Raw genomic sequence first — 15,960 nt, 5'->3', positions numbered from 1 at the left:
TTTTCTGTGCTTTTTGGAAGCCATAGTAGTAAGTAAGTGAAGTTGCAGGCTGAATTAAAGGTAGCAACTGAGAGGATTTTAATAGGTGAAAGCAGAGGGAAAATGTTAGGCTTTATGAGCCAGTAATGTTGCTGGTCATTTCTGGTATTGATCTTGGACTGTCCATACAGAATGTCAGACTTGACTTGGTGTAGCTAGGGTACAGAACAGTGGTGAGTGGGCCCCAATGTGTCACTTCAGTACACAGTGATAGTTCAGAGTGAAGGGTGAGCCCAAGGATGTGGGGTCCTAGCATTTTGCAGTAGGTAAAGATCTTTGAATAAGAAAAAATAAAGGATGATCAGAACATCAGAACACACACATGCAAAATAACAGACGGCATCTAGAGAAAAGCAATTTAATTGGTTGAATTTTTTCATTTGATTTTCCTTCTCCCCTCCGAAGTTACTGAGTTCTTGGCAAATCCAATTAACGTTTGCTGCAGTTTGCACTCAGACTGTTGACAAGACATCTCCATGGTTTGTGTGGAACCAGTGGACCAGGCAGAGTTCATGTCCAAGACGTTGGTAAATTTAGCACTCTGTTGAGGGACGTAAAGGACTTCCCACGCAGCGCAGTGGTACTTAGCACGATGTCACTTAGGGATGTAAAGCGTCTTTACAATAATCCCATCAGGAGGTTCTCTGTGCAATCATATTGTTAGGTTTGTACCTGTTTCTTAGTTTGAATGCTCAAAGTAATAGTGGTTAAGAACAGTTAAACAGCAACCTCTTAGGAAGCCATTCTTAAGATAGTTTGGGTTGAGGAAAGTCCATAAAGACCACTTAGCTAGATGATGGCAGTCTGTTTTATTAATCTAGATGTTCTAATACAAGTAATATTTTAGTAGGTTTATGTTGTTGTTGTTGTTCAGTCGCTCAGTTGTGTCTGACTCTGCGACCCCATGGACTGCAGCACCCCTGGCTTCCCTGTCCTTCCCCATCTCCTGGACCTTGCTCAAACTCATGTCCATTGAGTTGGTGATGCCATCCAACCATCTCATCCTCTGTCATCTCCTTTCCTCCTGCCTTCAATCTTTCCCAGCATCAGAGTCTTTTCCAGTGAGTCAGTTCTTTGCATCAGGTGGCCAAAGTATTGGAATTTCACCTTCAGCATCAGTCCTTCCAGTGAATATTCAGGACTGATTTCCTTTAGGATTGACTGGTTAGATCTCCTTGCTGTCCCAGGGACTCTCAAAAGTCTTCTCCAACACCACAGTTCAAAAGCATCAATTCTTTGGTGCTCAGCTTTCTTTATGGTCCAGCTCTCATATCCATACATGACTAATGGAAAAACCATAGCTTTGACTGGCAAAGTAATGTCTCTGCTTTTTAATATGCTGTCTAGCTTTGTCATAGCTCTTCTTCCAAGGAGCAAGTTTCTTTTAATTTCATGGCTGCAGTCACCATCTGCAGTGATTTTGGAGCCCAAGAAAATAAAGTCTGTCACTGTTTCCATTGTTTCCCCATCTATTTGCCATGAAGTGATGGGACCGGATGCCATAGTCTTAGCTTTCTGAATGTTGAGCTTGAAGCCAACTTTTTCACTGTCCTCTTTCACTTTCATCAAGAGGCTCTTTAGTTCTTCTTTGCTTTCTGCCGTAAGGATGGTGTCATCTGCATATCTGAGGTTGTTGATATTTTTCCCTGCAATCTTGATTCTAGCTAGTGCTTCATCCAGCTCAGCATTTCGCATGATGTACTCTGCATAGAAGTTAAATAAGCAGGGTGACAATGTACAGCCTTGATGTACTCTTTTCCCAGTTTGGCACCAGTCCATTGTTCCATGTCCAGTTGTAACTATTGCTTCCTGACCTGCATACAGGTTTCTCAGGAGGCAGGTCAGGTAGTCTGGTATTCCCAGCTCTTGAAGAATTTTCCACAGTTTGTTGCGATCCACACAATCACAGGCTTTTGCATAGTCAATGAATCAGAAGTAGATGTTTTTCTCGAATTCTCTTGCTTTCTCTATGATCCAGTGAATGTTGGCTATTTGATCTCTGATTCCTTTGCCTTTTCTAAATCCAGCTTGAACATCTGGAAGTTTTCAGTTCATGTACGGTTGAAGCCTAGCTTGGAGAATTTTGAGCATTACTTTGCTATTGTGTGAGATGAGTGCAGTTGTGCAATAGTTTGAACATTCTTTGGCATTGCCTTTCTTTGGGATTGGAATGAAACCTGACCTTTTCCAGTCCTGTGGCCACTGCTGAGCTTTCCAAATTTGCTGGCATATTGAGTGCAGCAGTTGAACAGCATCATCTTTTAGGATTTGAAGTAGCTCAGCTGTAGTTCCATCACCTCCATTAGCTTTGTTCGTAGTGATGCTTCCTAAGACCCAGTTGACTTCACATTCCAGGATGTCTGGCTCTAGGTGAGTGATCACACCATCGTGGTTATCCTGGTCATTAAGATATTTTTGTATAGTTCTTCGGTGTATTGTTGCCACCTCTTCTTAATATCTTCTGCTTCTGTTAGGTCCATACCGTTTCTGTCCTTTATTTTGTCCATCTTTGCATGAAATGTTCCCTTGGTATCTCTAATTTTCTTGAAGAGATCTCTGGTCTTTCCCATTTTATTGTTTTCCTCTGTTTCTTTGTGTTGTTCATGTAGGAAGGCTTTTTATCTATCCTTGCTATTCTTTGGAACTGCCTTCAGATGGGTATATCTTTCCTTTTTTCCTTTGCCTTTTGCTTCTCTTCTTTTCTTAGCCATTTGTAAGACCTCCTCAGATAGCCATTTTGCCTTTTTTGCATTTCTTTTTCTTGGAGATGGTCTTGATCACCGCCTCCTGTACAATGCTATGAACCTCTGTTCATAGTTCTTCAGGCACTCTATCTATCAGATCTAATCCCTTGAATCTATTTGTCATTTCCAGTGTATAATTGTAAAGGATTTGATTTAGGTCCTACCTGAATGGCCTAGTCGTTTTCCCTGCTTTCTTCCATTTAAGTCTGAATTTGGCAATAAGGCGTTCATGATCTGAGCCACAGTCAGCTCCAGGTCTTGTTTTTGCTGACTGTATAGAGCTTCTCCATCTGTGGCTGCCAAGGATATAACCAGTCTGATTTCAGTGTTGACCATCTGGTGATGTCCATGCGTAGAGTCGTCTCTTGTGTTGTTGGAAGAGGGTCTGCACTGTGACCTGTGCGTTCTCTTGGCAAAACTCTGTTAGCGTTTGCCCTGCTTCAGTTTTGTACTCCCAGGGCCAAACTTGCCTGTTACTCCAGGTATGTCTTGACTTCCTAGTTTTGCATTCCAATCTCCTGTGGTGGAAAGGACATCTTTTTTTGGTAAGTTTTTATTTTTTCACTTTCCTTTCATTTGTAATATTTCTTCTTCCTTGTCTCTAGAAAAGGGAGTGGTGCAAGGCACATATTGAGTGATTGAGTGATCAAGTGGAGTGGGGAAACAAAATGGAATGAGCCTATGAGGATTTCACTGACCTCACAAGGCTTTTTTTCTTTTTTTTTCTCTGACTCATACAAGAAAACTTAAGCCATAAGTGGTAAAAGTTTTTTTTATTTTGGGATCTTAATGTAGATTCTTTGCGTTAGAAATTGCTCCAAAGCTTTATGGGTCAAAGAAAATAAGTCCGTCTGTGTCATGAGTGGGTATCAAAGCCTTGTTAATTAGATCCGAATGTTGTCTGTCTTTCATTTTGGCGAGCTCATATGCAGCCCGACCCTTGGGGCTAGCGTGCTGTGTTCCCAGCCGCACGCTCCTTCCTGACCATTAGGAAGTCTGTGGTCTGTATTGGCCCTTGCAGCTGGTAGGAGGTGGGCGTCTTCCACTTGCCTCTCCTCAGCAGGCTGCCCAGGTCCCCAGGGCTGAGGTGAGCCGTCATCACTCGGCGGAGTGTGACTCCTGTGTCCTGCTTGGGCGCTGCTCTGCAGCCCTGCCTTAAAAGGCCCAGGCTAGTGCTCAGGGACAGGGTTTTTAAAGAGCAATGCGTGTATCACTCAGTGCAGTCTACTGCAAAATCTGAAGGAGGAAAAATCCTCCCGGGAAGCAATTCCACTTTTCTAGCCAGGTTTCCAGAACCATTAGCTCCTTATAGACACTGCTTCTGTTTATAGATGTTGAGTTGTTAAGGGTTTACCAGTTGTTTTTTCCTTCTGGTTTAATCACAGAACCTAGTTGAGAACTCTTACTTGTGAGAACTGAATGCTGACTTTATGCGGATGTTTTAAAAATCTAGTCTGTAGAGTTCGAAGTATGGATGCTAGTCTGTATTTTAAGCAAGAGTATTAGATGTTCTTTTGGTGAAAATTGAGACTTCATAACTCCTGCAATCTACTTGTAGCCTTGGGCCAAGACACAGTGCCCCTGGGACACACGGGGTCCTTTTTCCTATTTGGAAATTTATTCCTATTAGGGTACTATAACCAAACAGAGGACTATTTCCTTCACAAGAATAAGTTCAATATTACTAATATTTGAAAAGCTTTTGAAGTTCTAGCTTATGTTTGGCAAATATATATATTTTCCTTTTTAACATTTTTAACAGCTTTGGTTATTTTTTATTGTTGTTTTAAAAATTTACAAGAGGACAGTTGAAAAAAATTTTGAACTAGAGTTCTGAGTTTTAATACATGTATATATTTATGTAACCAGGACTACAGTCAGGATACAAAACAGATCCATCCCCTCAAAAAGCCCTCTGCTGCCCATTTGTAGTCAAGCTCTCTAATGTGTGATCTCCGCCAGCTCCCAGATGGCTTTCTGTTCTGTGGTTTTGTTTTTTTATAATGTCATTTAAATAGAATCATGCTATAGAATAGAATCTTTTGAAATTGCCTTCTTTCACTCAGCATGGTACCTTGGAGATTTATCTATGTTGTTATGTTTATCAATAGTTTGTTCTTTTTTGTGTGTAGTGCTGTCCCATTGAATGGTTATATATCAGTTTGTTTATCCATTCATTTGTTGAAGGATATTTGAGATATGTCCAGTTTCAAGTGATTATGAATACTGCTGCTATAAATGTATAGGTTTTGGTATGAATCTGAATTTACAGTATTCAAAGATATCTGTAAGGGTGAATTGCTGAGTAATAGAAACTATTAAACCATTTTTTTCAAAGTGATTATACCATTTTGCTTTTCCATCAATAGTGTGTGAGAGTTGTCGTTAATATCTTCATTTGCACTTGGTATTGTCAGAATTTTTGTTTATTTTTTAGTTGTATTGTGGTAAGAGCACCACAGAGATCTTTTCTCTTAACAAAATTTTAAGTGTACATTGTTATTGACTATAGGTCCAGTGTTTTACATGGATTTCTAGACCTTATTCATCTTGCTTAATTGAAACTTTCTGTCCAGTGATAAGCAACTTCCTATTTCCCTCTTCCCCCAGCCCTGGCAAACATCATTCTACTTGGATTCTATGAATGTGACGATTTTGTATGTCTCGTATAAGGGTAATTATGCAGTATTTCTCTTTCCATGACTGGCTTATTACACTTAGTATGATGTCCTCAAGGTTCATCCATGTTATAGAATATGTCAGAATTTCTTTCTTTTTAAAACAAGCTGAACAGTATTCCTGTGTCTGTGTATGCCGCATTTTCTTTGTGTGTTCATCTATAGATGGACATTTAGGTTGCCTCCCTATCTTGGTAACTATTGAACGGTGCTGCAGTGAACATGGTATAGATAATATTTCTTCAAGATCCTGATTTTAATTCTTTTGGAGAACTACCCAGAAGTGAGACTGCTGGATTGTATGGTAGGTCTGGTTTTCATTTTTTGAAGAATTTCCATACTGTCTTCCACAGCAGCTACCCCGTTTTGCATTCCCACCAACAGTGTGCCAGGGGCTCCAGTTTCTCTGCATCCTTTTTAGGGCTTGTTACCTTTTTTTTTTTAAATAATAACTGTCTGACAGCTGTGAGGTGATTGCTAACTGTAGTTTTTTTAATTTAATATTTCATTAGAAGATAATTGCTTTACAGTCCTGTGTTAGTTTCTGCCGTGCAACAGTGTCAGTCAGCTGTACGTATACATATATCCCCTTCCTCTTGCACCTCCCTCGCTCCCGTCCCCTCCCACACCTCTAGGTCATCACAGAGCACCAAGCTGTGTTCCCTGTGCTATACAGCAGCTCCATGCCAGCTGTCTGTTCTCACTGTAGTTTTGATTTCACATTCTCCTGATGGTTAGTGATGTTGAGCATTCAGATTTTTTATTTTGACTATTTTAACAGGCATGTAGTGGTATCTCATTGTGGTTTCAATTTGCTTTTCCCTAAGAGCTAATGATCTTGAGCATTTTTCACACATATATTGTCATCCATGTCTTTGGTTAAGTGTCTTAACCAAATCTTTTATTCAAATCTTTTGCCCATGTTTTAAAATGAGTTATTTGTTTTATTACTGTGAGTTTTGAGAGCCTTTTAAAAAAATCATGTAGCCTGGATATCAATCGTCAGGTAAATTACTTGAACATGTTTTGCCTTGGTGTGTAGCTTTTCTTTTTCTTCTCTTTACAGTGTCCTTTATAGAGCTAATGCTTAAATTTTAAGTAAGTTTAATTTGTCAGTTTCTTTCTTTGATGGGTCATGTTTTTGATGTAAGTAAGAATTCTTTATATAATCTAAGCTTGCAAATATGTTCTTTGCTTTCCTCTAAGAGTTTTGTGGTTTTGCATTTTACATTTAGATGTATAATTCATTTGAGTTAATTTTTGTATTGAATATGAAATTTAGGTAAAAGTTCATTTTTATGTATTTATTTTGCAGATAGATGTATGATTGTTCTAGCACCATTACTATTAAAAAGACTATCCTTTTCCCCTTGAATTGACTTTGCACTCTTGTCAAAACTCAATTGGCAATATTTGTTTTGGCCTTTTTCTAGATTATTCTATTTCATTGTCATATATATCTGTCCTGTCACCAGTACCACACTGATCTGATTATAGATATGTAACTTTACAGTAAGGCTTAAAATTATGTAGTGTGAGTCTTCCAATTTTATTTTCTTATTTCAAAATTGTTTGACTATTAATAGTTCTTTTGCTTCTCCATTGAATTTCATAGTCAGCTTGTCTATGTCTGCAAAAAACACTGGAGTGGTAAACCACTTTCATATTCTTGCCGCAAGAACCCCGTAAACAGTATGAAAAGATAAAAAGATAAGACACTGCAGGATGAGCCCTCCAGGTTACAAGGTGTCCAGTATGCTCCTGCTGAAGAGCAGAGGACAGTTACTAATAGCTTCAGAAAGAATGAAGTGATTAGGCCAAAGCAGAAATGAAACTCAGTCGTGAATGTGTCTGGTGGTGAAAATAAAGTCTGATGCTGTAAAGAACAGTATTGCATAGGAATCTGAATCAAGGTAAATTGGATGTGGTCCAGCAGGAGATGGCAAAAGTGAACATTGACATCTTAGCAATCAGTGAACTAAAATGGACCAGAATGGGTTAATTTAATTCAGATGACCATTATATCTACTACTATGGGCAGGAATCCCTTGGAAGAAATGGAGTAGCCCACATAGTCAACTGAAGAGTCCAAAATGGAGTACTTGGGTACAGTCTCAAAAAAGAATAATCTTGGTTCATTTCCAAGGCAAACCATTCAACATCACAGTAATTCAAGTTATGCCCCTACCACTGATGCTGAAGAAGGTGAAGTTGAACAGTTCTGTGAAGACCTACATGACCTTCTAGAACTAACACTAAAAAAAGATGTCCTTTACATCATAGGGGATTGGAATGCAAAAGGAGGAAGTCAAGAGACACCTGGAGTAACAAGCAAGTTTGGCCTTGGAGTACAGAATGAACCAGGGCAAAGGCTAACAGAGTTTTGTCAAGAGAACACATTGGTCCTACCAAATACCCTTTTCCAGCTACACAAGGGATGACTCTACACATGGACATCACCAAACGGTCAATCCAGAAATCAGATTGATTTTATTGTTTGTGACCAAAGATGGAGAAACTATACAGTCAGCAAAAACAAGACCTGGAGCTGACTGTGGCTCAGATCATCAGCTCCTTGTTGCAAAATTCAGGCTTAAATTGAATAAAGTAGGGAAAACCACTAGGCCATTCAGGTATGACCTAAATCAAATTCCTTATGATTATCACAGTGGAGGTGATGATTAGATTAAAGGGATTAGATCTGATACAGATTGAGTACCTGAGGAACTATGGATGGAAGTTCGTAACATTGTACAGGAGGCAGTGACCCAAACTATCCCCAAGAAAAATAAATACAAGAAGGCAAAATAGTTGTCTGAGTAGGTTTTACAAATAGCTGAGAAAGAAGAGAAATGAAAAGCAAGGGAGAAAGGGAATGATATACCCAACTGAATGCAGAGTTCCAGAGAATAGCAAGAAGTAAGAAGGCCTTCTTCAATGGACATTGCAGAGAAGTAAAGGAAAACAATAGAATGGGAAAGACTAGAGATCTCTTCAAGAAAATCAGAGATACCAAGGGAACATTTCGTGCAAAGATGGGCTCGATAAAGGACAGAAACAGTAAGGACCTAACAGAGGCAGAAGAAATTAAGAAGAGGTGGCAAGAATACACGAAGAACTACACAGAAAAGGTCTTAATGACCAGTATAACCACGATGGTGTGGTCACTCACCTAGAGCCGGACATCCTGGAGTGTGAAGTCAAATGGGCCTTAGGAGGCATTACTACAAATAAAACTAGTGGAGGTGATGGAATTCCAGCTGAGCTATTTCAAATCCTAAAAAATGATGCTGTTAAAGTGTGGCACCCAATGTGAGCAGCAAATTTGGAAAACCCAGCTGTGACCACAGGACTGGAAAAGATCAGTTTTCATTCCCAAAGAAGGGCAGTGCCAGAGAATGTTCAAACTAATATACAGTTGTGCTCATTTAGCATGTTCGTATGTTAGTAAGGTTATACTCAAAATCCTTCAAGTTAGGCTTCATCAGTACATGAACTGAAAACTTCCATATGTACAAGCTGGGTTTAGAAAAGGCAAAGGACCCAGAGATCAAACTGCCAACATTCACTGGATCATAGAGAAAGAAGAGAATTCCAGAAGAACCTCTTCTTCTCCTTCATTAACTACACGAAATCCTTTGTGTAGATCACAACAAACTGGAAAATTCTTAAAGAGATACCAGACCACCTTATGTGTCTCCTGAGAGACCTGTATGGGGGTCTAGAAGCAACAGTTAGAACCTTACATGGAACAACTGACTGCTTCCCAGGTGGGAAAGGAGTACAACAAGGCTGTATATTGTCACCCTGTTTATTTAACTTCTGTGTAGGGTACATCATGTGAAATGCTGGGCTGGATGAATCACAAGCTGGAATCAAGATTGCAGGGAGAAATACCAACTTCAGATATGCAGATAATACCACTCTAATGACACCGTGAAGAGGAACTAGAGAACCTCTTGATGAAGGTAAAAGAGGAGAGTGAAAAAGAAAACTCAGTATTGAAAAAACTGCTTATAACTCAGTATTAAAAAAATCTAAGGTCATGGCATCCGGTCCCATCACTTCATGGCAATTAGAAGGGGAAAAAATGGAAGCAGTGACAGATCTTATTTTCTTGGGCTCCAAAATCACTGCAGATGGTGGCTGCAGCCATGAAATTAAAAGATGCATAATCCTTGGAAGGAAAGCTATAACAAACCTAGACAGTGTATTAAAAAGCAAAGACATCACCTTGCCAACAAAGGTCCGTATAGTCAAAAGTTATGGTTTTTCCAGTAGTCATGTACAGACAGATGTGAGAGCTGGACCATAAAGAAGCCTGAGTGCCAAAGAATTGATGCTTTAGAACTGTGGTGTCGGAAAAGACTCTTGAGAGTCCCTGGGACAGCAAGGAGATCCAACCAGTCCATCCTAGAGGAAATCAACCCTGAATATTCATTGGAAGGACTGATGCTGAAGATGAAGCTCCAGTACTTTTGCCTCCTGATGCAAAGAGCCGACTCATTGGAAAAGACCCTGATGCTGGGAAAGGTTGAAGGCAAAAGAAGAGGGCAGCAGGGGATGAGATAGCATCACCGACTCAATGGACATGAATTTGAGCAAACCCTGGGAGATAGTGAAGGACACAGTAGCCTGGTGTGCTGTAGTCCATGGGGTTGCAAAGAGTCAGAAATGACTTAGCAACTGAACAGCATTATAGTTCTTTTGTCTTTCCACTGAATTTCCTAGTTTGCCTGTGTCTGTGTCTGCGAAACTCCCGCTAGCATCCTGCCTGTGTGTGTGCTTTGTCTCTCAGTCATGTCTGACTCTCTGCAGCTCCATGGACTGTAGCCCCCCAGGCTCCTCTGTCCATGGAATTTTCCAGGCAAGACTGCTTGAGTGGGATGCCATCTCCTATTCCAGGGGATCTTCCTGACTCAGGGATCGAATGTCTCCTGCATTGGCAGGCGGATTCTTTACCACTGAGCCTCCTGTGAAGCCCTGTTTTGCTTGGGACTGCATTAAATCTGGAGATCAGTTTGAGAATTGATAATTGTGTCTTCCAGTCAATGAATATGATAAATGTCTTCATCATTTATTTAGGTAGTATTTTATTTCTTTTATCGCTTCATATGGTTTTTCCATTAGTCGTGTACAGATGTGAGAGTTGAACCATAAAGAAGGCTGAATGCTGAAGAACTGATGATTGGACGTGACTTAGCGACAGAACAACAATCATTTTATAGTTTTCAGCATATAGGTTTTCATATATTGTTAGATTTATACCTAGTTTTAAGCTATTGTAAAATTTAAATATTAAGTTTCAGTTTCTAATTCATTCCCAGGATATAGAAATAGGATAGATTTTTTTCGTATTGAAGTTGTGTCTTACAGCCTTATTAAACTGTTTAATTCTAGGAGCTTTATTTATTTATTTATTTTTAATTTTTTTACCATGATGCTTGGTATGTAGGATTTCAAATTCCCCAACCAGGGTTAAACCTGTGCCCCCTGTAATGGAAGCATGGAGTCTTAACCACAGGACTGCCAGGGAAGTTATGTCGTCTGTAAAAAATGAGTTTTATATCTTTCTTTCTAGTCTTTGTCCTTTTTATTTCTTTACCTCCTCCACCGTTAATATAGCCTTCTAATAAGATATTGCATGAAAGTGTGAAAGTGGACCTTCTTGCTTCCTTCCTGATCTTCGGGAAAAAGCATGTAGTTTCTCCCCATTAAGTATGATGGCAGCTGTTAGTTTTTGTAGATGCTCTTTCTCAGGTTGAATAAATTCCCTTCTGTTCCCAATTTGTTGAGAGTTTTTTCAGGAATGGATGTTGAATTTTGTCAGATGCTTTTATGTATTAGTTGATAGAATTATGTGATTTTTTCAAATTATTTAATCTGTTAATATAATGAATTATACTGATTGATTTTCACATATTGACCTACCCTTACCTTCTTGGGGTAAACACCCAATTGGTTGTGATGTGTTCTTCTATATTGTTGGATATGATTTGCTAATATTTGTTGAGTTTTGCATCTGTGTTTATGAAGATATTAGTACTAGTTTTGTTATTTTTTTCGTGCCATCAAGTTTTGGTATCAGGATAATGCTGGTCTTATAAAATAAGTTTAAAAGTGTTCATTTTGGGGAAGAGAAAATGTAGAATTCCTTTTTAAAATATTTGGTAGAATTGTTCAATGAACTGTGCATAGGGTTTTCTTTGTGTGGGAGTTTTTAACTATAAATTAAATTTCTTTAATAGATACAGAACAATACAAGTTGTCTAATACTTTTTGGGTAAGTTCTGGTACTTCGTGGTTTTTAAGGAGTTGGCGCATTCATCTAAGTTGTCAACTTTATGTACATAGATTCATTCATGGTATTTTCTTAGTATCCTTTTAGTGTCTGCTACTGCTGCTGCCTTCTGCTAAGTTGCTTCAGTCGTCCCTGGGATTCTCCAGGCAAGAACACTGGAGTGGGTTGCCATTTCCTTCTCCAGTGCATGAAAGGGAAAAGTGAAAGTGAAGTCGCTTAGTCGTGTCTGACTCTTCACGACCCCATAGACTGCAGCCTACCAGGCTCCTCCATCCATGGGATTTTCCAGGCAAGAGTACTGGAGTGGGGTGCCATTGCCTTCTCTGCCTTTTAGTGTCTGGGTCTATATTAATATCCTTTCATTCTTAATATAGATAATTTGTATATTCATTCTTTTCTTTTTGTTTTGCTAGAAGTTTATCAATTTTATTCATCTTTTCAAAGAACCTATTTCTGATTTTATTGATTTTTCCTCTATTTTTTTCTGTTTTCAATATAATTGATTTCTATTCTTCTTATTTTTTCCCTTCTGCTTACTTTGAATTAATTTACTCTTTTTTTAAGGTGAAAAACTATGTTTTTTTAGATCATTGATTTGAAACCTTTCCTTTTTTAAAATACAAGCTTTTAATACTATGATTTTCCCTATAAGCACTGCTGTGGTTGCATTTGTACAAATTTTGATATGTTGAAACTTCTTCTTTGACCAACGAATTCTTTAGAAGTGTGTTGCTTTGAGTGTTTGGAGTATTGGGAGATTTTCCAAAGTCTTTTGTTTTATTGATTTCTAGTTTAATTCCATTATGGTCGAAGAACATACTTTGTATGATTTCAACATGTTTAAATTTGTTGAGGTTTGTTTTATAACCCAAGATATGCTCTATCTTGGTGAATGTCCTAGGTGCACATGAGTAGAATGTATATTCTACTGTTAGGTGGAATGTTCTATAAATGTTCATTATAGGCAATTGGTTGTTCAGTTCCTTGGTATCCTTGATTTTTTTTCCTCCCAGTTTTACTCAGATATAATTGATGTGGAACACTGCCTAAGTTTAAGGTGTATAGTGTAATAATTTGACTTATATACATCATGAAATGATTATTGCAAAAAGTTTAGTGAGCATCTGTCATCTTCTGTAGGTATAAGATTAAAGAAATAGAAAAAATTGTTTTTGTTGTAATGAGAACTCTTAGGATTTACTTTCTTCATGGCTTTCATATATAATATATAGCACTGTTCATTATATTTATCATGTTGTACATTCTATCTCAAATAGTTAAGTTCTTTTATAACTGGAAGTTTCTTCCTTTTGATTGCCTTCATCCAGTTCCCCCTCCTTCCACCTGCTACCTCTGATAACCACCAATTGGATCTTTTTCTGTGTTTGTTTGTTTTTGAAGAATAATTGACCTACAACACTATGTTTCTGTTACACAACATAGTGGTATACTTCTGTACATTTCAAAATGATCATCACGGAAGTCTAGTTACAATATGTCACCATACAAAGATATTACGTAGTTATTGACTGTATTCCCTACATATACATTTCATATCCATGACTCATTTATATAGCAACTGAAAGTGTGTATTTCTTAATCTCTTTTACTTCTTACTTTCCTCCCCTCACTCTCCTATAGCCTTGATTTTTTTCCTTCTCCTTCTTAAAAAAATTAAAATGTGATTTATTTATTATTCAATTGCAACATTATATCATACCTCTTCTTTATTTTTTCAGACTTATTGAGGTATTATTGACAAATAGGAATTATATATATTTAACATGTCCATGTTTTGATATCCTTGACAATTTTCTGTTTACTTGTTCTATTGAGGACTGAGAAAGGAAGACTGAAGCCTCTAAAATTGTAGATTTGTCCGTTTCTTCCCTTAGTTCCATCAGTTGTTGCTTCATATATTTTGAAGCTCTTTTCTTAGATACATACACATTTAAGATTGTTTTTTATTTTAGTGAATTGACCCTTTTATCATTATTTACTATCCTTTTTATCCCTGATAATTTTCCTTGTTTTGAAGTCTGCTTTATCTGATATTAATATAGCCTATTAACATACAGTTAATATAGTTCTGATAGCTCTCATTTTCATAGTACATTCTTACCTCTTTCTTTTACTTACATTTTTTATAATAATTTCACATTTATAAATGAGTTGCAAAAATAATACATAGAGTTTCTATATGCCCTTTACTTAGCTTTCCCTAATGTTAACATACTATATAAAACCATACTACATTTATCAAAACTAAGAAATTAACATTGGTATATTACTCTATTAAGTAAGCTACAGAATTTCATAGATTTCACCAGTTTGTCTACTAATTTTTTTTTCCTTTTCTATAATTCAGTCCAGGCAGCCATAATAGCATTTAGTACCCTTTCATTTTTTAACCTGTGTATATCATTGTATTGAGCAGGTTTCTGGTAGACTACACACAGTGTGTCTTTTTTTGCAAATCCATCCTGATAACATCTCTTTTAATTGATGTGTTTAGACCATTTACATTTAATCTAATTATTGATATTTTAGATCTAGGTCTGCCGTTTTGTTATATTTTTCTGTTCTTTGTATTTTGTGTTTCTTTGTCTCCCTTTATGTCCTTCTTTTGGATTATTTGAACTATTTTAGTATTCTGCTTAGAGGGCTTCCCTGATGGCTTAAAGCGTCTGCCTGCAATGCGGGAGACCCGGGTTCGATCCCTGGGTTGGGAAGATCCCCTGGAGAAGGAAATGGCACCCCACTCCAGTACTCTTGCCTGGAGAATCCCATTGACGGAGGAGCCTGGTAGGCTACAGTCCATGGGGTCACAAAGAGTCGGACACGACCGAGCGACTTCACTTTTACTTTAGATTTCTCTGTTGAGTTTTTGGTTTCCCTGGTGGCTCAGATTGTAAAGAGTCTGCCTGCAATGTGGGATACCTGGGCTTGATTCCTGGGTCGGGAAGATCCCCTGGAGAAGGGAATGGCAATCCACTCCAGTATTCTTGCCTGGAGAATTCCATGGAGAGAGGAGCCTGGTGGGCTACAGTCCATGGGGTTGCAAAGAGTCAGACATAACTGAGCGACTGACACACACACACACACATTGAATTTTTACTGCTTTTTTATTTCAGTGTTGACTAGGAATTACAGTACACATATTCAAGTATTATACTTAAAACTAATATTTATCACTTCAAGTAGAATATAGAAACTTTAGTACCATAAAGATTGGTTTGCCCTCTTCCTTTTTGTCTTGTAGTGGTCATATGTGTAACATCTATAGTCATTGAAAACCCCATCAGACATTGTTATAATTTTTGCTTTCAATCATCTTTCATCTTTTAAAGAACTTAGAAGTAAAATAGGCTGTATCATTTACTCAGATATTTATCATTTCTAGTGCTCTTCCTTCTTTCCTGAAATTTTGTTCCCATGTTGTATCATTTCCTTCCATCCAAAGAACTTTCTTTAGCATCTTCGGCAAGTCTGCTAGTGATGGCTTCTCTTGGTTTTCTTTGAGAATTTATTTCATCATTTTTGAAAGCTATTTCACTGGATATGCAGAATTCTGGGTTTGGCCATTGTTTTCCAGCACTTAAAATTCTTTTCCCACTGTCATCTGTTCTCTATGGTTTCTGATAGGACGTTCACAGTCATTTGAATTATTTTTTCCCCATATGTAATGCATTATTTTTCTCTGACTGCTTTCAAGATTTTTTTTTTCCTTTGCTTTAGATTTTACTTGGCAAGAATTTCTTTGAGGTTATCCTGATTGATATTCACTGAATTTCTTGAATCTATAAGTTTATGTCTTTTACTAAAGTTGGGAAGTATTGAGCTATTATTTCTTGAAATATTTTTCTTTTTGACCACACCACACATCTTTTGGGATCTTAGTTCCCCAACCAGGGGTTGAACCTGGGCTCATGGCAGTGAAAGTGCCAAGTCCTGACCACTGGACCACCAGGGAATTCCCTCAAATATTATTTCTGTGCCATACTCTTTGTCCTTTACTAAGCGGCCTTTGATGATACAAATGTTAGGCCTTTTGATATTGTCCAGTGGGTCCTCAAGGCTCTTCATTTTTGTTTTCCAGTCTTTTTTCTCAGTTGTTCAGCTTGGATAATTCTGTTAATCCATTTTCAAGTTCACTGACCTGTCATTTCAGTTACACTGTAGAGTCCAACTAGTGAAT

General features: G+C 37.9%; 1 non-coding gene across 1 annotated transcript; it reads right to left on the bottom strand.

The window, feature by feature from the left end:
* Positions 1-15,662: 15,662 nt before the first annotated feature.
* On the bottom strand, positions 15,663-15,735 carry TRNAE-UUC (transfer RNA glutamic acid (anticodon UUC)). The gene has a single exon. It is a non-coding gene; the product is annotated as a tRNA-Glu (tRNA).
* Between the last annotated feature and the right edge of the window lie 225 nt (positions 15,736-15,960).

The sequence above is a fragment of the Budorcas taxicolor genome, chromosome 5, assembly GCF_023091745.1.
Source record: "Budorcas taxicolor isolate Tak-1 chromosome 5, Takin1.1, whole genome shotgun sequence".
Lineage (NCBI taxonomy): Eukaryota > Metazoa > Chordata > Mammalia > Artiodactyla > Bovidae > Budorcas > Budorcas taxicolor.
Note: the sequence above shows the minus strand (reverse complement) of the source record. Positions and strands in the feature narration are given on the sequence as shown.